Source organism: Callithrix jacchus, chromosome X (genome assembly GCF_049354715.1).
Source record: "Callithrix jacchus isolate 240 chromosome X, calJac240_pri, whole genome shotgun sequence".
NCBI classification, from domain to species: Eukaryota; Metazoa; Chordata; class Mammalia; order Primates; family Cebidae; genus Callithrix; species Callithrix jacchus.
Window position 1 is genome coordinate 22,903,645 of NC_133524.1, and position 26,842 is coordinate 22,930,486.

At 39.6% G+C, this 26,842-nt stretch overlaps 1 long non-coding RNA gene across 1 annotated transcript in view; it reads left to right on the forward strand.

Annotated features, from left to right (window-relative positions):
* Window positions 1-26,842, forward strand: part of LOC144580995 (uncharacterized) — a 108,547-nt gene that overhangs the window by 39,070 nt on the left and 42,635 nt on the right. Inside the window, exon 2 of the long non-coding RNA XR_013531442.1 lies at window positions 14,700-14,817. This is a non-coding gene — a long non-coding RNA (uncharacterized LOC144580995). The remainder of the gene's footprint in view (window positions 1-14,699; window positions 14,818-26,842) is intronic.

Here is a 26,842-nt window from a genome sequence, read left to right on the forward strand (position 1 = left end):
TGGTAGAAATCTTCCTGTCAACCAGGCATAGCAGAAGCTGTCTGTTTCTGCCTACTGAATCAATATTCAAATCTCAGTATTCACCATCAAACAGGGAAGATCGGGCAAGATGTAAAACTAAACACATGCATTCTTGGCCTCCATTATTAACATTATTTCCTATAGAATATGCCACATGCATGCATCTTTTTGATAATGCCACTTTTCCACACATAGCAACTAACGAACAGGATTACATGTGTGTGTATTTATAATATATGAAAATATATAGACAGTACAGGGACACATTATTCCTTATTGTGGGTGTAATTGTGCATTTGGAACGTTTAGCAGCATCCCTGGCCTCTGTCTATTAGAAGCCACTAATATCTTCCTGCCAGTAATGACAATCCAAACTGCCTCCAGACACTGCCAAATGTCCTTTCAGGGAGGGGTCAATATCACCCCCAGGTGAAAATCAGTGAGTTAAATGAAGAAGACAGACTCTCAGGACTTCTGTGTCAGTAGGCCTGGGATGGGGCCTGGGAATATGTGCTTTAAAACAGCTCCCCTAGTTAAATGTGATAATCTGCCAGAGTTGAGAACTACTGCCCAATTTATTCTCCTTGGTGATGACAGCATGTTTCTCATTCTAAGGTCCTGGCAAGGATCCACTTTTCAACTAACTGAAAGTGGAGTGTCAGAAAAATATACATCTGAGGAAAAATAGAAGAAAGTAAGTTACTGCTATTTCCCTTTCTCTTTTCCCTCTCCCTGAAGTGAGAGACACTGACTCTGACACAAACTAAATTGTCAAGTGACAAAATCGGAAGCAGTGTCATCTAACACATGAAACAAAGAAATAAATAGAAATGGAAGTGTGTGTCTTTATCAGTCCGTGGACACCTGGGCACTCTGATACCACAAGGAGACCTGGGACTTTTGCTCAGTGTCATAGTGATGGAGTTTAGAGCAGTCTCTAAGAAAGTGGATAATCAACAGTCCATGGAGTTAAGAATCTAAAAGGAAAGTGGCAACACCGAAGATGTGGCTTTAACATTTGACCTCTTAGCCATTCATTTGGATGTGGCTGTTTTTAAGGTCTTCTTTCCATTCCTGCAGCTCTAAATTGTGACCTGGCACACAGTGCCACTTATTTTTCATCTCCAAAGCAGATAATCAGAGATAGCCTTATGGAAATGTAGAGCCCACATATATCTAGCTCATCCTTGTGTATAATGCCTTTCTTTTCTCTCTCTCTCTCTTTCTGTCTTTTCTTGTACAAATGTGGATAATATTTACAGTTAGGAAACCATAGGAAATTGCCGTGTTTGTATATTTAAAAAATGATAGAATATTGACATTTTATATAGATAATCTTAACCTTTCCTATGTCTCCTTCTTCCCGACCCTTTCTCTCTCTGGCTCTCTCTCTCTCGGTGTCTCTTCGTGGCTCCATCCTCTATTTTCCTGCCTTTGCAAGCACATGTATACTACCCAGAATACAAGCTGTGAAGGTCAATAGATGTTACTGGGAAAAATTAAGAAAAAGAAGAGGTTTCCGATTTCAATAACTGTTAATTTGAAAACCTACTGATGCACTTCATATATCTGGAGGGGAGGTCCTGTGGTCCAGCATAACCAATGACATGTGAAATTCTTGATCCTACCAAATGGAACAGTTTTGATGAGAATGTTAATTTGTGTCGCCTTTCCTGCCTTTGCATAGTATTGTTTTTTCTTTTTTCAAGCTCTCAGATTCAAAGGAGTGTTTCCAGATGTGGGGATGTAGTGTTAGAGGAGTTAAAACTCTGTGGAGCAAAAATCTCTATATACGTACTGACCAATGCACAAACCCAGACAAGCGAGCTGTGTTGTACTGCCTGGTATTACAGTTTCCTGACAAAGCTTGCTTACTGGGTTAGAGCTCAGGCTCTTGCAGCATCTTTGTGAGCTTCTATAAGTGGATCTTGTTGACTGTCCTTACTCTGCTTGCCAAACCCACTTCTGCCTTCTGGATCGCAAATGGGATCTGTCACCTTCTCATGGACGTTACACCTCAAGTCACAATTCCTTTGTTCCACTGTGCATAACATACTTACTTTCATGTCTTCATCCTTTATATACATGCATGTGTGCATTCACACATGTTTCATATGGCCACAGTTTTGGTAAGTTACAGGTCAAATATTATGTTTTCCTGTTGTGATTTGGACACCACAGGAAAGAATAGAGAAGAAAATAATAATTGCTCCTACTCCAAAATAAACACCGCTAACATTTTAGTTCATGTTTTCCTAAGGTTTTAACACATATATGTCACATTGGGGTCATACTGTACGTAACATTACAACATCTATTTACTTAAAATAATCTTCAGAGCCTTTTCCCATCATTTGCTATGATTTCAAAGGATGCTTTTTAATATACACATAGTATTCCTTTTATATGGTACATCTATCCTTGTGTTATTAATCATTTATTTTTAATAGTTTGTAAATTATTTATTAACATGATACATTAGTGGACTTTGTTCTATATACCATTTATTGTACCCTTCACTATTTTATTGAAATAAATTTATGGGAATTGTATTACTGGGTTAGAAGGTATGACCTTTGTCAAAGCTCTTGATATATATTTCCAACTTACATCCTAAAAAGTTTGTATCAGTTTACATTTTCACCGTCAACATAACGAGACTCATGTTTCTCTGTATTTTTCCCACTTCGATTGGGAGAGTATATGTTATTTAAATTTGCACTTTGTTGATTTCTAGAACTTGACTCTCATATTACTTGCCCTTTGTGTTTCTTTGTGAATCGTCCATGTCTGGACTTTATCCTAAAGGCAACAAGTGGGAAGACACTAAACATTTTTAATTCTGGGAGCGACAAGATTAGATTAGTATTTTCAGAAACTCATTTTGTTAATAGTAAAGAGAATGGATAAGATTACAAACAGGAAAATGAGCCAGGAGACTGGTAGTGATCTTGGGAAGAGATAATGGGGACCTGCCCTAGAGTGATAGTAATAGGACTGGAGGAAACTGAATGGTTCAAGAAATATCCAGGAGGTAGAATATATGGGACTTTTTACACATAGGTTGTCAGGGTGAGGTACAGGACCACAGTTTCTCAACCCTTGCACTATAGACATGTGAGGGTGAATCATTGTTGTGAGGGAATGTCCTGAGTATTGTAGTATGTTCAGCAACATCCCTGGCCTCTGCCCACTAGAAGCAAATATCACCTCTTCACTCAGTGTGACAACCAGAACTTTCTCTAGACATCAGCAAATGTTTCTAGGTGCCAAAATGGGCCATAGCTGAAAACCACTGGACTAGTGAATGGTGAGTTCTCGGATATGGGCTTGAGTAACCCAGAAAGGGAACACAGAGAGAGGAACATATTTCAGTGGTGAGGAAAGTAGTGATTCACATACAGTTTTGGACATGTTTCTTTTGAATTAATTGTAGAAAAGACAGTAGTAGTAAGCAATTAAAATAGTTTGGACTCTGAAGATCTGGCCTGATGATAGCTTTAGAGCCTCTGGCATACAGATTATGATCAGTGGGAATGAATAAAGAGAGAAGGGAACTGGGCTTAGGGTAGAAAGAACATGGAAGGTGCTCAACATTTAAGAAAGGAAAAAAATTATCAAAGGAACTCAGAAGGAGTTATTAGAGAGGCAGGGGGAAAACCAGAAGAGGGAGATAATCATGGAGATCAAGGTAAGGGACTTAAAAGTAGCAGAAGCCTCTTATTGTGTCACATACTGTTAGAAGTCAATTACAGTAAGGACTGAGGACTATTCACTGGAGCTGGTGGCCAGGAAACGCTTAAGCATCTTGGGAACAGCCATTTCAATTGAGTATTGGGGTAGGAAGCCAGATTGAAGTTGGTAAGTGGTCCCTGGGAGGTCAAGAAGTAAAAGCAGAGAGTATGAACTATTCTTTAGGAAGATTTGCTGACAAAATTTTCTATTCTGTAGCTAGAGAATTAAGTGGGATTGAGGAAAGATTTGTTAATTTTAATTTTTAAAATTAAACTTGTAGTTTTGACATAATGGTAGATTTGCATGCAATTTTAAGAAATAATACTGAGAGATCCGTGGACCCTGTACTTAATTTCTTCCAATGGTAACAACTTTCAAAACCACAGTATAAATATCACAACCAGAATATTGACATTGATACAATCCACCAGTCTTATTTGAAATTTCCCAAATTCACTTGTACTTGTGTGTGTGTGTGTATACTCTATTTAGTTCTATGTAGTTTTATCATGTGTAAAATTGTGTATCCACCGCCAGTCAAGATACAAAACTATTCCCTCACATTGCCCCTTGTAACCACATCTGCTTCCGTCCCCTCCGACTTCAACCTTAACCCCTAGCAAACGCTATTCTGTTTTCTACTTTTATAATTTTATCATTTAAAATGTTATATAAATGGAATAATACAACACACAGCCTTATGGAATGGGCTTTTTACACTCAGCAAAGTTCCCTGGAGATTCATCCAAGTAACTGTGTGTATCAATAGTTCATTCATTTTTATTACTGAATAGGATTCATGGTACAGATATATTATAGTTTGTTAAAACATTCACCCACTGAAGGACATCCAGGTTGTTTCCAGGTGCTATAAACACTAGCTCACAGGGTTCTGTGTTTGCACACGTTTTCATTTGTCTGGAGTAAATGCCCAAGAGTGCAGCTGCTGGATCATACAGTATTTGCACTTTCAGTTTTTTTTTTTAATTTTTTATTGCATTTTAGGTTTGGGGGTACATGTGCAGAACATGCAAGACAGTTGCATAGGTACACACATGGCAGTGTGTTTTGCTTCCTTTCTCCCCTTCACCCACATTTGGCATTTCTCCCCAGGCTATCCCACCCCCTCCCGCTGGCCATCCCCTTTTCCCCCCAATAGACCCCAGTGTTTAGTACTCCCCTCCCTGTGTCCATGTGTTCTCATTTTTCATCACCCGCCTATGAGTGAGAATATGCGGAGTTTCATTTTCTGTTCTTGTGTCAGTTTGCTGAGAATGATGCTCTCCAGATTCATCCATGTCCCTAAAAACGACACATACTCATCATTTCTGATTGCTGCATAATATTCCATAGTGTATATGTGCCACATTTTCCCAATCCAGTCTATCATCGATGGGCATTTTGGTTGATTCCAGGTCTTTGCTATTGTAAACAGTGCTACAATGAACATTCATGTGCATGTGTCCTTATAGTAGAACGATTTATAGTCCTTTGGATATATACCCAGTAATGGGATTGCTGGGTCAAATGGAATTTCTATTTCTAAGGCCTTGAGGAATCGCCACACTGTCTTCCACAATGGTTGAACTAATTTACACTCCCACCAACAGTGTAAAAGTGTTCCTTTTTCTCCACATCCTCTCCAGCATCTGCTGTCTCCAGATTTTTTAATGATCGCCATTCTAATTGGCCTGAGATGGTATCTCAATGTGGTTTTGATTTGCATCTCTCTGATGACCAGAGACAATGAGCATTTTTTCATATGATTGTTGGCCTCATATATGTCTTCCTTTGTAAAGTGTCTGTTCATATCCTTTGCCCAATTTTGAATGGGCTTGTTTGTTTTTTTCCTGTAAATCTGTTTGAGTTCTTTGTAAATTCTGGATATCAGCCCTTTGTCAGATGGGTAAACTGCAAAAATTTTTTCCCATTCTGTTGGTTGCTGATTCACTCTAGTGACTGTTTCTTTTGCCGTGCAGAAGCTGTGGAGTTTCATTAGGTCCCATTTGTCTATTTTGGCCTTTGTTGCCAATGCTTTTGGTGTTTTGTTCATGAAGTCCTTGCCTACTCCTATGTCTTAGACGGTTTTGCCTAGATTTTCCTCCAGGGTTTTTATGGCACCAGGTCTTATGTTTAAGTCTGTAATCCATCTGGAGTTAATTTTGGTGTAAGGTGTCAGGAAGGGGTCCAGTTTCTGCTTTCTGCACATGGCTAGCCAGTTTTCCCAACACCATTTGTTGAAAAGGGAATCCTTTCCCCATTGCTTGTTTTTGTCAGGTTTATCAAAGATTGTATGGTTGTAGATATGTTGTGTTGCCTCCGATGCCTCTGTTCTGTTCCATTGGTCTACATCGCTGTTTTGGTACCAGTACCATGCTGTTTTGATTACTGTAGCCTTGTAGTATAGTTTGAAATCCAGTAGTGTGATGCCCCCCGCTGTGTTCTTTTTGCTTAGAATTGACTTGGCTATGCGGGCTCTCTTTTGGTTCCATATTAAGGTCATGGTGGTTTTTTTCCAGTTCTGTGAAGAAAGTCAATGGCAGCTTGATGGGGATAGCATTGATTCTGTAAATTACTTTGGGCAGTATAGCCATTTTTACAATATTAATTCTTCCTAACCATGAACATGGAATGTTTCTCCATCTGTTTGTGTCCTCTCTGATTTCGTTGAGCAGTGGTTTGTAGTTCTCCTTGAAGAGGTCCCTTACGTTCCTTGTGAGTTGTATTCCAAGGTATTTTATTCTTTTTGTGGCAATTGTGAATGGCAGTTCGTTCTTGATTTGGCTTTCTTTAAGTCTGTTATTGGTGTAGAGGAAGGCTTGTGATTTTTGCACATTGATTTTATATCCTGAGACTTTGCTGAAGTTGCTTATCAGTTTCAGGAGTTTTTGGGCTGAGGCGATGGGGTCTTCTAGGTATACTATCATATCGTTTGCAAATAGAGACAATTTGGCTTCCACCTTTCCTATTTGAATACCCTTTATTTCTTTTTCTTGCCTGATTGCTATGGCTAGAACTTCCAGTACTATATTGAATAGGAGTGGTGAGAGAGGGCATCCTTGTCTAGTGCCAGATTTCAAAGGGAATGCTTCCAGTTTTTGCCCATTCAGTATGATATTGGCTGTTGGTTTGTCATAAATAGCTTTTATTACTTTTAGATACATTCCATCGATACCGAGTTTATTGAGGGTTTTTAGCATAAAGGGCTGTTGAATTTTGTCGAATGCCTTCTCTGCATCAATTGAGATAATCATGTGGTTTTTGTTTTTGGTTCTGTTTATGTGGTGAATTACGTTGATAGACTTGCGTATGTTGAACAAGCCTTGCATCCCCAGGATGAATCCTACTTGATCATGATGAATAAGTTTTTTGATTTGCTGTTGCAATCGGCTTGCCAATCTTTTATTGAAGATTTTTGCATCTATGTTCATCATGGATATTGGCCTGAAGTTTTCTTTTCTTGTTGGGTCTCTGCCGGGTTTTGGTATCAGGATGATATTGGTCCCATAGAATGATTTGGGAAGGATTCTTTCTTTTTGGATTATTTGGAATAGTTTCAGAAGAAATGGTACCAGCTCCTCTTTGTGTGTCTGGTAGAATTCGGCTGTGAACCCGTCTGGACCTGGGCTTTTTTTGTGTGGTAGGCTCTTAATTGCTGCCTCGACTTCAGACCTTGTTATTGGTCTATTCATAGTTTCAGCTTCCTCCTGGTTTAGGCTTGGGAGGACACAGGAGTCCAGGAATTTATCCATTTCTTCCAGGTTTACTAGTTTATGTGCATAGAGTTGTTTGTAATATTCTCTGATGATGGTTTGAATTTCTGTGGAATCTGTGGTGATTTCCCCTTTGTCATTTTTTATTGCATCTATTTCGTTGTTCTCTCTTTTCTTTTTTTATCAATCTGGCTAGTGGTCTGTCTATTTTGTTGATCTTTTCAAAAAACCAGCTCTTGGATTTATTGATTTTTTGAAGGGTTTTTCGTGTCTCAATCTCCTTCAGTTCAGCTCTGATCTTAGTTATTTCTTGTCTTCTGCTGGGTTTTGAGTTTTTTTGATCTTGCTCCTCTAGCTCTTTCAATTTTGACAATAGGGTGTCAATTTTGGATCTCTCCATTCTTCTCATATGGGCACTTATTGCTATATACTTTCCTCTAGAGACTGCTTTAAATGTGTCCCAGAGATTCTGGCACGTTGTGTCTTCATTCTCATTGGTTTTGAAGAACTTCTTTATTTCTGCCTTCATTTCATTGTTTACCCAGTCAACATTTGAGAGCCAGTTGTTCAGTTTCCATGAAGCTGTGCAGTTCTGGGTTGGTTTCTGAATTCTGAGTTCTAACTTGATTGCAGTATGGTCTGAGAGGCTGTTTGTTATGATTTCAGTTGTTTTGCATTTGCTGAGCAGTGCTTTACTTCCAATTATGTGGTCAATTTTAGAGTAGGTGTGATGTGGTGCTGAGAAGAATGTATATTCTGTGGATTTGGGGCGGAGAGTTCTGTAAATGTCTATCAGGTTTGCTTGTTCCAGGTCTGAGTTCAAGCCCTGGATATCCTTGTTGATTTTCTGTCTGGTTGATCTGTCTAATATTGACAGTGGGGTGTTAAAGTTTCCCACTATTATTGTGTGGGAGTCTAGGTCTCTTTGTAAGTCGTTAAGAACTTGCCTTATGTATCTGGGTGCTCCTGTAGTGGGTCCATATATGTTTAGGATCGTTAGCTCTTCTTGTTGTATTGATCCTTTTACCATTATGTAATGGCCTTCTTTGTCTCTTTTGATCTTTGTTGCTTTAAAGTCTATTTTATCAGAGATGAGAATTGCAACTCCTGCTTTTTTTTTGCTCTCCATTTGCTTGGTAAATCTTCCTCCATCCCTTTATTTTGAGACTTTGTGTATCCTTGCATGTGAGATGGGTTTCCTGGATACAGCACACTGATGGGTTTTGGATTTTTATCCAATTTGCCAGTCTGTGTCTTTTGATTGGTGCATTTAGTCCATTTACATTTAGGGTTAATATTGTTATGTGTGAATTTGATACTGCCATTTCGATGCTAGCTGGCTGTTTTGCCTGTTAGTTGATGCAGATTCTTCATTATGTTGATGCTCTTTAGCATTTAGTGTGATTTTGGAATGGGTGGTACTGGTTGTTCTTTTCTATGTGTAGTGCCTCTTTCAGGAGCTCTTGTAAAGCAGGCCTGGTGGTGACAAAATGTCTGAGTACTTGCTTGTTCGCAAAGGATTTTATGTTTCCTTCACTTCTGAAGCTCAGTTTGGCTGGATATGAAATTCTGGGTTGAAAGTTCTTTTTTTTAAGAATGTTGAATATTGGCCCCCACTCTCTTCTGGCTTGTAGAGTTTCTGCCAAGAGATCTGCTGTGAGTCTGATGGGCTTCTCTTTGTGGGTGACCCGACCTTTCTCTCTGGCTGCCCTTAGTATTTTCTCCTTTATTTCAACCTTGTTGAATCTGACAATTATGTGCCTTGGGGTTGCTCTTCTTGCTCAATATCTTTGTGGTCTTCTCTGTATTTCCTACAATTGAGTGTTTGCCTGTCTTGCTAGGTGGGGGAAATTTTCCTGGATAATGTCCTGAAGAGTATTTTCCAGCTTGGATTCATTCTGTTCGTCACATTCTGGTATGCCTATCAGACATAGGTTAGGTCTCTTCACATAGTCCCACATTTCTTGGAGACTTTGTTCATTCCTTTTTGCGCTTTTTTCTCTGATCTTGGTTTCTCATTTTATTTCATTGAGTTGATCTTCGACTTCTGATATTCTTTCTTCTGCTTGGTAAATTCGGCTATTGAAACTTGTGCATGCTTTGCGAAGTTCTTGTATTGTGTTTTTCAGCTCCTTTAATTCATTCATATTCCTCTCTAAGTTATCCATTCTTGTTATCATTTCCTGAAATCTTTTTTCATATCTTTTTTCAAGGTTCTTAGTTTCTTTGCATTGATTTAAAACATCTTCTTTTAGCTCACAAAAGTTTCTCATTATCTACCTTCTGTCATCTAATTCCATCATTTTGTCACAGTCATTCTCCATCCAGCTTTGTTCCCTTGCTATGAGGAGTTTTTGTCCATTCTAGAAGGGAAGGTGTTCTGGTCTCAGGTGTTTTTCTCCTTTTTGCGCTGGTTTCTTCCCATCTTTGTGGATTTATCCACCTGTTTCTGTGTAGTTGCTGACTTTTTGATTGGGTCTCTGAGTGGACACCCAGATTGTTGATGATGAAGTATTTCTGTTACTTGGTTTTCCTTCTACCAGTCTCGCCCCTTCACTGTACGACTGCTGAGGTCCACTCCAGGCCCTGCTTGTCTGGGATGCACCTATAGCAGCTGCGGAACAGTAAGGGATGCTACCAGTTTCTTTTTCTGCTATCTTTGTCCCAGAATGATGCCTGCCAAATGTCAGTGTTTTCGATATAGAGGGGTCAGGGAGCTGCTTGAGGAGACAGTCTGTACTTTATAGGAGCTCAAGTGCTGAGCTGTGAGCTCTGTTGTTCATTCAGGGCTGTTAGACTGCTATGTTAATTCTGCTGCAACATAACTCGTAAAAAAACCCTTTTTTTCTCAGATGCTCTGTCTGGCGGGGGGTTGGGGCTTTCCTTGTGTCTGCCGCGCTATCCTGCCCAGCTAGGAGGCCGTCTAGTCACTATTTGCCTGCCGAGGCTCCACCCTGCTGGTGTGAGGTATGCCTTGTTGCTGCACGCTCTGCCCTTCTGCTGCGGTCTCCGCCCTGCTGCCATGGGCTACGCCCTGCTGCGGAGTCTCTCTGTTGTAGCGGGTTGCCTTGGCAACGGCAGGCTGCATCAGCAATGGGCGTGTACCTCAGTAGGGGCGGTTTGCCTCGGTAATGGCGGACGCCCCTTCCCCACGGAGCTGCGGCCTCAGGGAACCCCTCCACGGGGAGCGTTTGGAATCGCTGTTTTGTTTGTCCCACTGCGCTACCCCAAATGCTGTGACCCTGGAATCTCCTGGGCTGGCTCACTGTCCAAGTCCCATTCAGTCTCAAGTTCAGCCCTCCCAAGTCTCAGGTTGCCGGCCCAACAGGGCACCCGGATGAGCGCGCTTCGTGTGGACTGCTGTGTAGCGCCACCACAGCACGGGCCGCCGCCGCACCGGCTGCCAGCTGCACCAGCCAAAACCTCTGCCTGGTGTCCCACGTCTCCTCTATACCTAGGAATTTCCCCATTCTTTGGGCAACAAAGATCCGTCTGGAAATGCGGCCCTGATTCACCCCCTCCGTGCATTGACCGCGACCTTCAATCCTGGGTTGTTCTCACAGCGCCATCTTGAGTCCTTCTCCTGCACTTTCAGTTTTATAAGAAACTGCCAAAATGTTTTCTAGAGTGGCTGCACCATTTTACATTCTCACTAGCAATGTAGGAGTTTCTCTGTATCTTCATCAGGATTTTATGTAGTTTCTTTTTTTTATTGTTTTAGTCATTCTGATAGATATGTAGTAATATTACATTGTGGTTTTTATTTGCATTTTTCTAATGACTAATGATGTTGAACATCGTTTCACATGATTATCTGCCATCTTCAGTGAAATATTTGTGTATGTCTTTCCCCCATTTGCTAATTGGATTTTCTGGGTTTTTTTTTTGTTTTAACTGTTGACTTTTGAGAGTTCTGTATTCTATATACTTGGCCTTGAGAGTTCCATATTCTATATACTTGTTGGAAATGTAGTTTGCAAATATTTGACCTCAGTAGTCTATAGCTTTTCTTTTCAAAGGTTCTCTGACAGAGTGAAAGTTTTAATTTCAATGAAGTTCAGGTTATTAAATTTTTTCTTTTATGAATCAAGATTTTGTTTTGTTGTCATTGTTGTTTTAGAGACAGAGACTTGCTCTCTCCCCAGGCTTGGGTACGGTAGCATGATCAGAGCTCATTGCAGACTCAAATTCCAAAATCCTGGGCTCAAGTGATCCTCTTGAGTAGCTGGTTCTGCAGGCATGTGCCATCACAGTGGGCTAATTTTTGTTTGTTTTTGTAGAGACAGGGTCTCACTCTGTTGCCCAGGCTGTTCTCAAACTCCCGGGCTCAAGTGATCCTCATGTCTTGGCCTCCCAAAGTGCTAGGATTACAGGCATGAGCCACTGTGCCCAGCCTGGATCATGCTTTTGACATCAATTCTAATAATTCTTCACCCTAGCCCTAGATCCATTTTATCCTGTATACTTTCTAAAAGTTTTTATAGTTTTATGTTTTACACTTAAGTCCATGACCCATTTAATTTTTGTATAATATATGAAGTTCAGGTCAAAGCTTTTTAGAAAGACGTATGAATGTCCAATTGCTTTAGCACAGTTTATTAAAAAGCCTCTTTAATTTTTTTAAGTTGTAAAAGATTTGAGGACATATAAAGGCTGATGGAACCTAGCTATTACAAAAGTGTGAGGTCAAAGACACAGAAATATAGGAATAATAGTGGCACAGGTCCTTGAGAAGGTTAGAGGGAATGAGGTCCACTGTCAATACTTTAGGCATAATGTGTGACAAGTGCAAAGAAGAGGAAGAATTTCATTGTCACATTTTCGTCTTGTCAGAATCATTTGGGATTATGTGGATTATAGTCAGAACTGCAATTTTGAGAAACTCACAATATATTTGATTCATCTTTCCTTCTCAAATTTCATACTATTGAATTATGCCAATCTTTTACTTAAATCTCATTAAGGGTCAATAAATTCAATCCCATGGTGATTAATTTAGTATATACTTCACGTTCAAAATGTAGTAAGTGACATGGGGAGTTGCCACATAATACCTGATTCTGCTCTTGAGGTGTTTATAAACAAGTTGAGAAAGCTGAAAACAGTTAAAGAAGTAAAAGAAAATGTATAAATATGTTGAAGTGCTGAAGACAGGTCCCCGGTTCCTTATCCAAAACATTTAGAGTCAGACAACCTTCAGGGTTGAGAATTTTTTCTCATTTTAGGAAGGTAACATGGTTTGAAAACTGTATAATAGGAATCAATGCCAGTGGGACAGGGCCACAGCTCCCAATAACCAAACTTTACATTTGTTAAAATATACATAAAATCAAATCTATATATAATAAATGACTATAAATACAATAGGTTTGTTGCCAAATTAATTTGAACTGAAGGGAAAAACAAAAATTTCTGCTTTTACGAAATGTTTGGGTTTCAGAATTGTGAGAAGGCATCGTGGACTTGTTCCATGTGTAGTAACTGATACAGGGAAAGGAAATGAGCATTTACAGCATAGGTAGAAACTTCCCATTTGTTTTCAGCCATAGAATCTGAGACTCAAAACAAGTAGTAATTCAGCATCATCTGGAAACTTGTAGAAAATGCAAATATCAGGGCCTACCCCAGACCTACTTGAGTCAAAAATCCATGGGTTGGGTCCCAGTAACCTCTGTTTTAACAGGGAATTCTGAGGCACATTAAAAATTTTTTATTGTGTATATATAAGGTGTACAGCATAATGCTTTGTCATATACATGCCCAGTGAGCTAGTTACTACAGAAAGCAAATTTGCATATCTGTCCTCTTGCACAACTACCCCTTTTCTGCTGAGAACCACTTACATAACAAGTAGGTGACAGAGAACCAGGATTGAAACTCAGGTGTTTCTGACTCAAAACTGAATGGTTTTATTTTTAATGCTGTTTCCCTTTCTCTCAAAGTAGAATGAAGCAAGAGATATATGTAAGCTCAGATGATAATTGTGACTTTAAAGAAGGTGTATTGAAATACACTTCACTTTAATCCAACAGATAAGAACAAAAGAATTTTGTCATATGCACTCCTAGAAAATGAGTCTGTCTCTTAATTATACATACTTCACTTTAATAGATAAGAACAAAAGAATTTTATAGTATACACCCCTAGAAAATTAGTCTCTCTTAATGATGTCAGGAAAAAAATATGCATTGAAAAGTCCCTGTTTTATTTCCTCCATGTTAACATCTTGAAGATGGTACAATTTATTTTTCTATTTCTATAAGATGAAGGTAGTAATTTAGCTTAATTGTGAATTAAGAGTTAGCAGCTGTGAAAGGAAAAGACGTTCTCAAATACTCCTCAGATGGTTATTGATCTATTATTTGGTATCTTTGATTTGTATCAAAGATATGTATTTTCCTGATAAGTTGATGTGCCTTGCTTTCTAATTTCAGCATAATTCTTAGTGTACACATTGACAAATTTAAGAAAAAATCCAATTGAAAGCCATCACAATATCCTTTTGCCAGTAAATAGTGGTTATTTGTGTGGTTCTAGTTCTACTGGGAAGGCAAGAATCCATATCAATTAGGACACTGCAGGTTTGAACTTAAAGGGTAAGTGAAGACCCAGAGGAAAGGGGGAAATTGAGGACACTGATCATTTTGCTCCTTATTCACTGTCAAACAGGATGACTTAGCTCTGAATGTGAGCAGGTAGACATTAATATGGATGTGCTTAGAATGAGTCGTAGCAAAATACAAACCTAATAGTCCCTTGGGACATGTCCCAATAACTCAGTGTCATATTGATATTCTTCGAAAAGGAATACTGTGCTGGAAAATAAATCACTGTAGAAACAAAATGGCAAGAAATGGTATCAGGCTCATACCGCCTTTGAATTCCTTTTTTACCATGGTGAGTAAAACTTTGTTCAAAGGGATGAAATGAATGTAATCCAGTATCTTCTAATGGCAATTAATCATATCAGTTTAGGGCAGCTGTTGCAGTTATCTTTTGCTGCATAACAAATCACTTCAACACTTAGCGCCTTAAAACAGTAACAACAATAATTATGCTCACAAATCTGCAATTTGGTCAGGGCTCAGTGGAACAGCATGTCTTAACTCTACTCTGTGACTGTTGAGACTGCTTGAAGGCTGTTAGCTAGAATTATCTGAAGGTGTGAACACTCACAGGTCTGGCTGTTGCATCAGTTTTTTTTGTTTTTGCTTTTGTTTTTTGACACAGGATCTCGCTCTGTTGCCCAGGCTATAGTGCAATGTTGCAATCATGGCTCGCTGCAAACTCCGCCTCCCAGGCTCAAGTGATTCTCCTGCCTCAGCCTACTGAGTAGCTGGGATCACAGGTATGTGCCACCAGACCCAGCTAATCTTCCGTATTCTTTTGTAAAGAAAGGGTTTCATCATCTTTCCCAGGCTTACCTTGGCCTCCCAAAGTGCTGGGACTACAGGTGTGAGCCACCACATCCGGCTTGGATCAGATATTAGTTGGCATTTTCAGCTGAAACATGTACATGTGATTTCTTCCTGTGACCTGGGCTTACTCACAAAATCATGATTGGGTTCTAAGGGTGAGTATACACAGGGAGGGAGAGAAAGCCAGGTAGAAGCTGCATCACCTTTTATAACCTAGATTTGGAGGTCATGCACTGTCTGTTCTATACATTGAAGTTGTCATAAAGTCTTGCCCAGGTTTAAAGGGAGGGGAAATAGAGCACACTTCATGATAGGGCAGTGACAAGTTTCTGAGAAGGGCAAATGGGGCTATAGTTGGAAAATATAGTCAGCCACAGGATCTTAAGAATTGTACCTTTGATTTTTAAATTGTTTTTGACTTTTTATTTTGATTTCTTTTATTTCAAAATATTTAGAATTTTTAAAATCAAAATTCTTATTTTGAAATAATTTTATAGTTGAGTTGCAAAAATTGTACTGTTTCCCTATCCAGTTTTCCTTTATGTTACATCATACATAACAACAGTATGACAGTTATAAAAGCTGAACAATTAACCTTGGTACAGTACTATTAACCAAGTTGCAGAACTTAGGTAGATTTCACCAGTTTTTCTCCTAATATTCTTATTCTCTTTCAAGATTGAATTCAGGAGTGCATATTACATTTGCTCATGTTGCCTCAGTCTCCTCCAATCCGTGACACGTTCTCTGTGTTTCCTTGCCTTTCACATTCTTGACACTTTTGAAGACTGCTGGTCAGTTATTTTGTAGAATGTCCCTCCACTGGGTTGTCAGATGTTTTTTCCATGATTGGATATGGCTTATGCATTTTCAGGAAGGATACCACAGAGGTGAGGTGCCCTTTCACATCAAGGAGTCTACAATGTTGATATGTGTTGCTGATGATGTTCATCTTGATCACTTGGTTAATCTGCCAAGTGGTGTCTACCACATTCTTGACTATGACTTTACTATTTTTCTCCTTGTAATTGCTAAATATTTTGGAGTGATACTTTTGAGACTAAACAAATATCTCAGAACGTTTCATTTAAACTTTTGCAAACAAATTTTATCATCTATTGTTGGATCTTGTTTGCGGCAATAACTACTGTGAGGTTTTGGTGCTCTTCTGTTTTCCTCATTCCTTCTGTATTAGTTAATTAGAATTCTTCTCTAAGGCAGAGCTGTCCCTCCACCCCTGTTTGTTTATTTATTCACTTATTTATTTATATCAGCATAGACTCATAGATATTGCTTTCTTTTTAGGTTTATAATTTAATACTAACATTTAAAAATTTTTTGTTGCTCAAGTTATTTCAACTTTGGTTTTTGGAAACTCTTCCAGATTGGCTCCTACGCCCTTTAAACAGGCCCCTATTCTTTGTTTAAAATTTTTTTTGACCACTTCTTTACTTTATGGCATCAAAACATGCTGTGGATTCATCTTATATTTTCCTGGTTCCTTTTATTGAAACATGGTACTTAGAAAGCAAGATTTGAGTGCTTATATATAAGCATTGTTACTAAGCTATCATACATAAACCCACATCAATATTTATATCTATATCTATTTATCTGCATATATATGTATGTTAAAAATCATGTGTCCTTACTGAGACCTCTAACTAATGCAGCACCATTTTCTGTATTTGTAACTGCCTTCTCTGAAGGTGAAAACCCAGCTCTCATTATCTACAATATATTTACTTACTTTGCTCCTGGAATACAAATAATTTTAGAATCATTAAACCACAACCCTGTGAGAAACAAATTTACCACTGTGCTTTTTGCCTTTAGTCTTAATAGTACCTAGTCAAAACATTGCTTTCCAAAGTGATTTAGGTCAGTTCCTTTTTTCCTCACCACCTTCAGGGTGGTTATATGATTCATTTATAATATGGTTAGATTTGTCCCAGGCTGCATTCCTTTTCTCCCACATCCTTGCTGATTTAACAAATTATATACATTAAAATGTACTCTTTATGGTATACAGTTCTATTGATTGCGACAAATTCATAGCGTTGTGTATCCACCACCAAAGTCCCTTACAAAACAGTCTCATCACTACAGAAATTCCCTTCTGCTGTCCCTTCATTGTCACCCCTAACCCCATGCCTCAATCCTTGGGAACCACTGCTCCTGTTTTCCATCCCTATAGTTTTTGTCTTTTGCAGACAAATGGAATCATGTAAAATGTAGCCTTTTGAGTCTGGCTTCTGGTATTCAGCAAAATGCACTTAAGATTCATCCATGTTGTTACACAAATCAATATTTCATTCATTTTTATTGCTGGGCAGTATTGCATTGTATGCATGTACCACAGTTTGTTGATCTATTCTTCAGTTGAAAGACAGTTGTGCTGTTTCCAGTTTTGGCCATTAGGCATAAATCTGCTATAAACATTCATGCACAGACTTTTGTATGAACATCAGTTTTTGTTTTTCTCAAGTAGATATCAAAGAGTATGATTACAGGCACATATGGTAGGTGTTTGTTTAACTTCATTAGAAGCTGTCAAACTCATTTCCAGAGTGGCCATACCAGTTTCCATTCCCACTAACAATATATGAGAGTTCTGGTCTTTCTGTGTCCTTGTCACTGTCATTTGGTTGCTCTGCAATTTCAGTTCTACATGGGATTCAGGAAAAGTCATGAATTTGAAGTCAGTTTGGTTATTTTTTCATCATAAGAATGGGAGGAATGCTCTTTTTAACTTTCTACATCACAAGTAGAAGCCAGGAGTAGAAAAACTTTGATTTTAAGTTTAAGGAGTTAACACAAGTTTAACTGGGAAATTAAGGTCAAAAGGATATACTTACATTATTCTGGGATAAACAGAGCTACATTGCATAGAAACACAATGTATAGGGAGATTTACAGAGATAAACACATCGCTTTCTTTGAGTAGTCTCCTTTAATTTTTTTCATGCCATGTGACTAGCTCTCTTCTGATGTTCCCAGAGAACTTTGCCTATAATTTGCTATGCTGATATTACCCTATTTTGTCACTATTACTTACAGGTTATATATTTGAATTCTTATGAGATCAGAGAGATTATGTAAATAGATCAATCTTGCCGTTTGGCACAGTGGGAGGGGTGGAGTCGGTGCATGCTATGTGCTACTTTAAGGTAGTTAAAGTTAAAATTCATATGTGTATGTGAAACGGAGCTTATGGTCCCTGATTTGATCTGTGTGGTGTTTGGCTATAGCTTCTTGTAAGCAGTGATCAGCATAGTGCCAGCAGCAACACCTAGTAGGTGTTTGACATTTATTGAGTGAATGATTGAATGTCACAGAATCTGGCAGGAGATCCAAAGCAATAACAATGAGATCAAAACAGATTGTTTCCTTTTCTTATAATCTTTGGGAGTGCCAATGGCTTTTTTTTTTTTTTTTTTTTTTTTTTTTTAAATTTTTTATTGGATTATAGGTTTTGGGTTACATGAGCAGAGCATGCAAGACAGTTGCGTAGGTACACACATGGCAGTGTGCTTTGCTTTTCTTCTCCCCTTCACCCACATTTGGCATTTCTCCCCAGGCTATCCCTCCCCACCTCCCCCTCCCACTGGCCCTCCCCTTTTCCCCCCAATAGACCCCAGTGTTTAGTACTCCCCTTTCTGTGTCCATGTGTTCTCATTTTTCATCACCCACCTATGAGTGAGAATATGCGGTGTTTCATTTTCTGTTCTTGTGTCAGTTTGCTGAGGATGATGTTTTCCAGATTCATCCATGTCCCTACAAACGACACGAACTCATCATTTCTGATTGCTGCATAATATTCCATGGTGTATATGTGCCACATTTTTCCAATCCAGTCTATTATCAATGGGCATTTGGGTTGATTCCAGGTCTTTGCTATTGTAAACAGTGCTGCAATGAACATTCGTGTACATGTGTCCTTATAGTAGAACGATTTATAGTCTTTTGGATATATACCCAGTAATGGGATTGCTGGGTCAAATGGAATTTCTATTTCTAAGGCCTTGAGGAATCGCCACACTGTCTTCCACAATGGTTGAACTAATTTACACTCCCACCAACAGTGTAAAAGTGTTCCTTTTTCTCCACATCCTCTCCAGCATCTGTTGTCTCCAGATTTTTTAATGATCGCCATTCTAACTGGCGTGAGATGGTATCTCAATGTGGTTTTGATTTGCATCTCTCTGATGACCAGTGACGATGAGCATTTTTTCATATGATTGTTGGCCTTATATATGTCTTCTTTCGTAAAGTATCTGTTCATATCCTTTGCCCACTTTTGAATGGGCTTGTTTGTTTTTTTCCTGTAAATCTGCTTGAGTTGTTTGTAAATTCTGGATATCAGCCCTTTGTCAGATGGGTAGACTGCGAAAATTTTTTCCCATTCTGTTGGTTGCCGATCCACTCTAGTGACTGTTTCTTTTGCCGTGCAGAAGCTGTGGAGTTTCATTAGGTCCCACTTGTCTATTTTGGCTTTTGTTGCCAATGCTCTTGGTGTTTTGTTCATGAAGTCCTTGCCTACTCCTATGTCCTGGATAGTTTTGCCTAGATTTCCTTCTAGGGTTTTTATGGTGCCAGGTCTTATGTTTAAGTCTTTAATCCATCTGGAGTTAATTTTAGTGTAAGGTGTCAGGAAGGGGTCCAGTTTCTGCTTTCTGCACATGGCTAGCCAGTTTTCCCAACACCATTTGTTAAACATGGAATCCTTGCACCATTGCTTGTTTTTGTCAGGTTTATCAAAGATTGTATAGTTGTATGTATGTTGTGTTGCCTCCGGTGCCTCTGTTTTGTTCCATTGGTCTATATCTCTGTTTTGGTACCAGTACCATGCTGTTTTGATTACTGTAGCCTTGTAGTATAGTTTGAAATCCGGTAGTGTGATGCCCCCCGCTGTGTTCTTTTTGCTTAGAATTGACTTGGCTATGCGGGCTCTCTTTTGGTTCCATATGAAGTTCATGGTGGTTTTTTCCAGTTCTGTGAAGAAAGTCAATGGTAGCTTGATGGGGATAGCGTTGATTCTGTAAATTACTTTGGGCAGTATAGCCATTTTCACGATATTAATTCTTCCTAACCATGAACATGGAATGTTTCTCCATCTGTTTGTGTCCTCTCTGATTTCGTTGAGCAGTGGTTTGTAGTTCTCCTTGAAGAGGTCCCTTACGTTCCTTGTGAGTTGTATTCCAAGGTATTTTATTCTTTTTGTAGCAATTGCGAATGGCAGTTCGCTCTTGATTTGGCTTTCTTTAAGTCTGTTATTGGTGTAGACGAATGCTTGTGATTTTTGCACATTGATTTTATATCCTGAGACTTTGCTGAAGTTGTTTATCAGTTTCAGGAGTTTTTGGGCTGAGGCGATGGGGTCTTCTAGGTATACTATCATGTCGTCTGCAAATAGAGACAATTTGGCTTCCACCTTTCCTATTTGAATACCCTTTATTTCTTTTTCTTGCCTGATTGCTCTGGCTAGAACTTCCAGTACTATATTGAATAGGAGTGGTGAGAGAGGGCATCCTTGTCTAGTACCAGATTTCAAAGGGAATGCTTCCAGTTTTTGCCCATTCAGTATGATATTGGCTGTTGGTTTGTCATAAATAGCTTTTATTACTTTGAGATACGTTCCATCGATACCGAGTTTATTGAGGGTTTTTAGCATAAAGGGCTGTTGAATTTTGTCAAATGCCTTCTCTGCGTCAATTGAGATAATCATGTGGTTTTTGTTTTTGGTTCTGTTTATGTGGTGAATTACGTTGATAGACTTGCGTATGTTGAACCAGCCTTGCATCCCTGGGATGAATCCTACTTGATCATGATGAATAAGTTTTTTGATTTGCTGTTGCAATCGGCTTGCCAATCTTTTATTGAAGATTTTTGCATCTATGTTCATCATGGATATTGGCCTGAAGTTTTCTTTTCTCGTTGGGTCTCTGCCGGGTTTTGGTATCAGGATGATGTTGGTCTCATAAAATGATTTGGGAAGGATTCCCTCTTTTTGGATTGTTTGAAATAGTTTTAGAAGGAATGGTACCAGCTCCTCCTTGTGTGTCTGGTAGAATTCGGCTGTGAACCCATCTGGACCTGGGCTTTTTTTGTGAGGTAGGCTCTTAATTGCTGCCTCAACTTCAGACCTTGTTATTGGTCTATTCATAGTTTCAGCTTCCTCCTGGTTTAGGCTTGGGAGGACACAGGAGTCCAGGAATTTATCCATTTCTTCCAGGTTTACTAGTTTATGTGCATAGAGTTGTTTGTAATATTCTCTGATGATGGTTTGAATTTCTGTGGAATCTGTGGTGATTTCCCCTTTATCATTTTTTATTGCATCTATTTGATTGTTCTCTCTTTTATTTTTAATCAATCTGGCTAGTGGTCTGTCTATTTTGTTGATCTTTTCAAAAAACCAGCTCTTGGATTTATTGATTTTTTGAAGGGTTTTTCGTGTCTCAATCTCCTTCAGCTCAGCTCTGATCTTAGTAATTTCTTGTCTTCTGCTGGGTTTTGAGTTTTTTTGATCTTGCTCCTCTAGCTCTTTCAATTTTGACGATAGGGTGTCAATTTTGGATCTCTCCATTCTCCTCATATGGGCACTTATTGCTATATATTTTCCTCTAGAGACTGCTTTAAATGTGTCCCAGAGGTTCTGGCACGTTGTGTCTTCATTCTCATTGGTTTCGAAGAACTTCTTTATTTCTGCCTTCATTTCGTTGTTTACCCAGTCAACATTCAAGAGCCAGTTGTTCAGTTTCCATGAAGCTGTGCGGTTCTGGGTCGGTTTCTGAATTCTGAGTTCTAACTTGATTGCACTATGGTCTGAGAGGCTGTTTGTTATGATTTCAGTTGTTTTGCATTTGTTGAGCAGTGCTTTACTTCCAATTATGTGGTCAATTTTAGAGTAGGTGTGATGTGGTGCTGAGAAGAATGTGTATTCTGTGGATTTGGGGTGGAGAGTTCTGTAAATGTCCACCAGGTTTGCTTGCTCCAGGTCTGAGTTCAAGCCCTGGGTATCCTTGTTGATTTTCTGTCTGGTTGATCTGTCTAGTATTGACAGTGGAGTGTTAAAGTCTCCCACTATTATTGTGTGGGAGTCTAAGTCCTTTTGTAGGTCATTAAGAACTTGCCTTATGTATCTGGGTGCTCCTGTATTGGGTCCATATATGTTTAGGATCGTTAGCTCTTCTTGTTGTATCGATCCTTTTACCATTATGTAATGGCCTTCTTTGTCTCTTTTGATCTTTGTTGCTTTAAAGTCTATTTTATCAGAGATGAGAATTGCAACTCCTGCTTTTTTTTGCTTTCCATTAGCTTGGTAAATCTTCCTCCATCCCTTTATTTTGAGCCTTTGTGTGTCCTTGCATGTGAGATGGGTTTCCTGGATACAGCACACTGATGGGTTTTGGATTTTTATCCAATTTGCCAGTCTGTGTCTTTTGATTGGTGCATTTAGTCCATTTACATTTAGGGTTAATATTGTTATGTGTGAATTTGATACTGCCATTTTGATTCTAAGTGGCTGTTTTGCCTGTTAGTTGTTGTAGATTCTTCATTATGTTGAAGCTCTTTAGCATTCAGTGTGATTTTGGAATGGCTGGTACTGATTGATCCTTTCTATGTGTAGTGCCTCTTTTAGGAGCTCTTGTAAAGCAGGCCTGGTGGTGACAAAATCTCTGAGTACTTGCTTGTTCGCAAAGGATTTTATTCTTCCTTCACTTCTGAAGCTCAGTTTGGCTGGATATGAAATTCTGGGTTGAAAGTTCTTTTCTTTAAGAATGTTGAATATTGGCCCCCACTCTCTTCTGGCTTGTAGTGTTTCTGCTGAGAGATCTGCTGTGAGTCTGATGGGCTTCCCTTTGTGGGTGACCTGACCTTTCTCTCTGGCTGCCCTTAGTATTCTCTCCTTTATTTCAACCCTGTTGAATCTGACAATTATGTGCCTTGGGGTTGCTCTTCTTGCGGAATATCTTTGTGGTGTTCTCTGTATTTCCTGCAATTGAGTGTTGGCTTGTCTTGCTAGGTGGGGGAAATTTTCCTGGATGATGTCCTGAAGAGTATTTTCCAGCTGGGATTCATTCTCTTCGTCCCCTTCTGGTACACCTATCAAACGTAGGTTAGGTCTTTTCACATAGTCCCACATTTCTTGGAGACTTTGTTCGTTCCTTTTTGCGCTTTTTTCTCTGATCTTGGTTTCTCGTTTTATTTCATTGAGTTGGTCTTCGACTTCAGATATTCTTTCTTCTGCTTGGTCAATTCGGCTATTGAAACTTGCGTTTGCTTCGCGAAGTTCTCGTATTGTGTTTTTCAGCTCCTTTAATTCATTCATATTCCTCTCTAAGGTATCCATTCTTGTTATCATTTCCTCGAATCTTTTTTCAAATCTTTTTTCAAGGTTCTTAGTTTCTTTGCATTGATTTAATACATGATCTTTTAGCTCACAAAAGTTTCTCATTATCCATCTTCTGAAGTCTAATTCCGTCATTTTGTCACAGTCATTCTCCGTCCAGCTTTGTTCCCTTGCTGGTGAGGAGTTTTGGTCCTTTCTAGGAGGCGATGTGTTCTGGTTTCGGGTGTTTTCCTCCTTTTTGCGCTGGTTTCTTCCCATCTTTGTGGATTTGTCCGCTGGTCGTCTGCGTAGTTGCTGACTTTTCGTTTGGGTCTCTGAGTGGACACCCAGAATGTTGATGATGAAGTATTTCTGTTGCTTGGTTTTCCTTCTACCAGTCTAGCCCCTTCGCTGTACGACTGTTGAGGTCTGCTCCAGACCCTGCTTGTCTGGGGTGCACCTCTAGTAGCCGTGGCACAGCGAGGGATGCTACCAGTTTCTTTTTCTGCTCTCTTTGTCCCAGGATGATGCCTGCCTAATGACAGTCTTTTGGATATAGAGGGGTCAGGGAGCTGCTTGAGGAGACAGTTTGTACTTTATAGGGGTTTAATTGCTGAGCTGTGCACTCTGTTGTTCATTCAGGGCTGTTAGGCTGCTATGTTTGATTCTGCTGCAACACAGCTCATTAAACAACCCTTTTTTTTTTCTCAAATGCTCTGTGTTGAGGGGTTTGGGCTTTATTTTTGGATGTCCGATCAGGTGTCCTGCCCAGCTCAAAGGCAGACTAGCCACTGTTTGGCTGCGGAGGCTCCGCCCTGCTGTTGTGTGATTCACGCTGTTCCTGCCGGCTCTGCTGTGGTCTCCGCCACACCCTGCGGCGGAGTCTCTTCGTTGTAGCGTGTTGCCTCAGCAACGGCAGGCTGCGTCAGCAGTGGGCGTGTATCTCAGTAGGGACGGGTTGCCTCGGCAACGGCTGGCTGCGTCAGCAGTGGGCGTGTATCTCAGTTGGGGCGGGTTGCCTCGGCAACGGCTGGCTGCCTGCCTCAGCAGTGGGCGTGTATATCAGTTGCCTCCGTAGTGGAGGACGCCCCTCCCCCACAGAGCGTCTCGGACCGTCTGCCCGGGATAGTTTGAAATCGCGGTTTTGTTCGTCCCACTGGGTATCCCAAGCGATCTGTCCCTGCAATCCCCTGGGCTGGGCTACTGTGCAAGTCTCGTTCAGTCTCAAGTCCAGCCCTCTCAAGTCTCAGGTTGCCGGTTCAACAAGGCACCCGGACAAGCGCGCCCTGTGGGGATTGCTGGGTAGGGCCGGCCGCCGCCGCCCCGGCTGCCGGCTTCGCCAGGCAGACCTACTGCCTGGCGTCCTGTGTCTTTTTATACTTGGGAGTTTCCCCGTTCTGTGGGCAACAAAGATCAGTCTGGAAATGCAGCACTGACTCACCGTTTGCGAATTCAACGCGGGCTCCAATCCTGGGTTGTTCTCACAGCGCCATCTTGAGTCCCCTCCCGCCAATGGCTTTTATAGATCTTATGGAACTTCTTGTCACGTCACAGGTGTTGACAGTTTCTATGTCTACATGTCATGAAGGACTACAATTAAAATAAAATTAAAATAATTGAAAAAATAAAGGACAAGCCTCAATTTCCTAAATTAGCTCATGGACTACTTTTACGTCAAATATCAGGTGTTGAGTCAAATGATGACACAGGAAGATTTATTTTATTTTATTTTTTTGCAATGTAATATACCTAGTTTGGTTTGGTGACTGGCAGAGAGAAATGTATTTAAGATTGAAAATTACCTAAGCACCATTCATCTCCATCTGCATTATCTCACAAATTCTTGTAGGCTATGGGATTATTTCATGGGAGATATTTCAGATAATTGAAAGAGGTAGAATGGCTGTTTTAAGCTGCCATTCATTTCTAAAAGGTGATTTGGAATTTTAGATTAAGATCAATACTTTGAGGTACATGTAGAAATGACAAGGTAGAATCTAAGAAGTGCCCTGGAGTCTAAACTGGGTAAGTGTTTTTAAAATACTGAAGGAACAGCAAGAAATTTCTTTTTTACTTCTCACTTGTCATTTTATCTCTAAAGGATTGAGGAACTTTTCTTGAGGTAGAGTGGGAGCAAAAGGAAAATTATAGGTTAGGAGATAAAAAGCCTTTTGGGCAGAGGAAAGATTGTGGTAATGGAGCCAGCAGATCTGAAGGTGGGAAGGATACACATATACAGAAGAAAAACTCAGCTCTAAGAAAGAATTCCCAGGGGCAGGTAAGACAGAAGAATAAATTAGGTACAAAGCACAGGAATCCCTGAAAAATTGTAATGTGAATGTAACCAGCTGTTTTCTCTGAGCTAGACATTCCATATCCACTTAGCTTACAATCACCCAGAATCGACATGACATTGGCCAAGTTTACATTAGTCAGACAACACTGTGTTTTCTATCTCTGTTACTGATACTTAAAATAAAAATAAGGGCTTCTTGTTTATGCTTCTGTTTACCCTACCATCTGTACTTCTTTTCTCTGGCTCACTTCTTAACATCCAAAAAAACCCCAAATGAAACAAAACAAAACTGGTTTGCAGTAAAATTTATCTGATTCAGTTTCAACCCACTGTTTCAAATACCACACATCCATACCACCAAAGCATTCTTTGGAAATTCTTGATGTAATTAATATATCTCTATGCCAAGTTAATTTGATATCTTGCTTCAATTTTCCCTTCATGTGATTAGGCACTTGAGAATTAGGTTTCACAGGCCAGTTTACATAAATAATGAATAACCTGATTTACCCTTTCCATATTGGTCTTTCCCTTTATTGTGTAAAGAAATGTTGTAATATACATGCAGCCTGCATTGCAAGTCCTTTACCTTTTCTAGCACTTACAAATATTAATACTGAAATACTAAAGAGTTCTGGCTTTCATGGGTACATTGCTGCCACATCTTATCAGTTCACAAAGGAAGAAATATGAATTTCACATGAAAAGGCAGGGTTTGGGAGGATGCTATTTATAAATGACAATGGCTGAAAAGCTAATGTGTTGATCAGACTTCTACAGCTTTGAAAAATAATGGAGGCACTCTCTCTCTGCATTGTTGTCACTGTATAGTCCAGGACATAAATCCACAGCATTTAAGATGACAAGACCTTGTATTTACATAGAGACTTTCTCCAAGGAATTCACATCACTCCTTAGGAATGGCTCCATTAATTCTTATAGCTTAGGGAACTGGAGTGGGAAGATATATTTTTATGGCCAGTTGTCATAAATGAAGAAACCATGCCTGTGGTATATTTGTAACTTTCCTCAAGGTCACTCTAGCCAACCTGAATTACCAGAAGTGTGCAAATCCAGAGTAGTATCAATTTCCCATGTTGCGGGAGGAATGTATGAGTCTCATGGGGTTGATGAGGACCATGGCTTTTCAGAAACTGCCTTCTATCATTTTTACTCCTCTATGTCATCTGTGACTGAGAGATATTATCTACGGTTAGCTTTTCCCAAACCACAATCCTCTGAACACCAGGCTTTGCAAGACGCCAATAGGTCTCCACAAAGAAAAAAAGGCTCCCATGGCCAAATAAGTTTGAGAACTGCTTTGTGC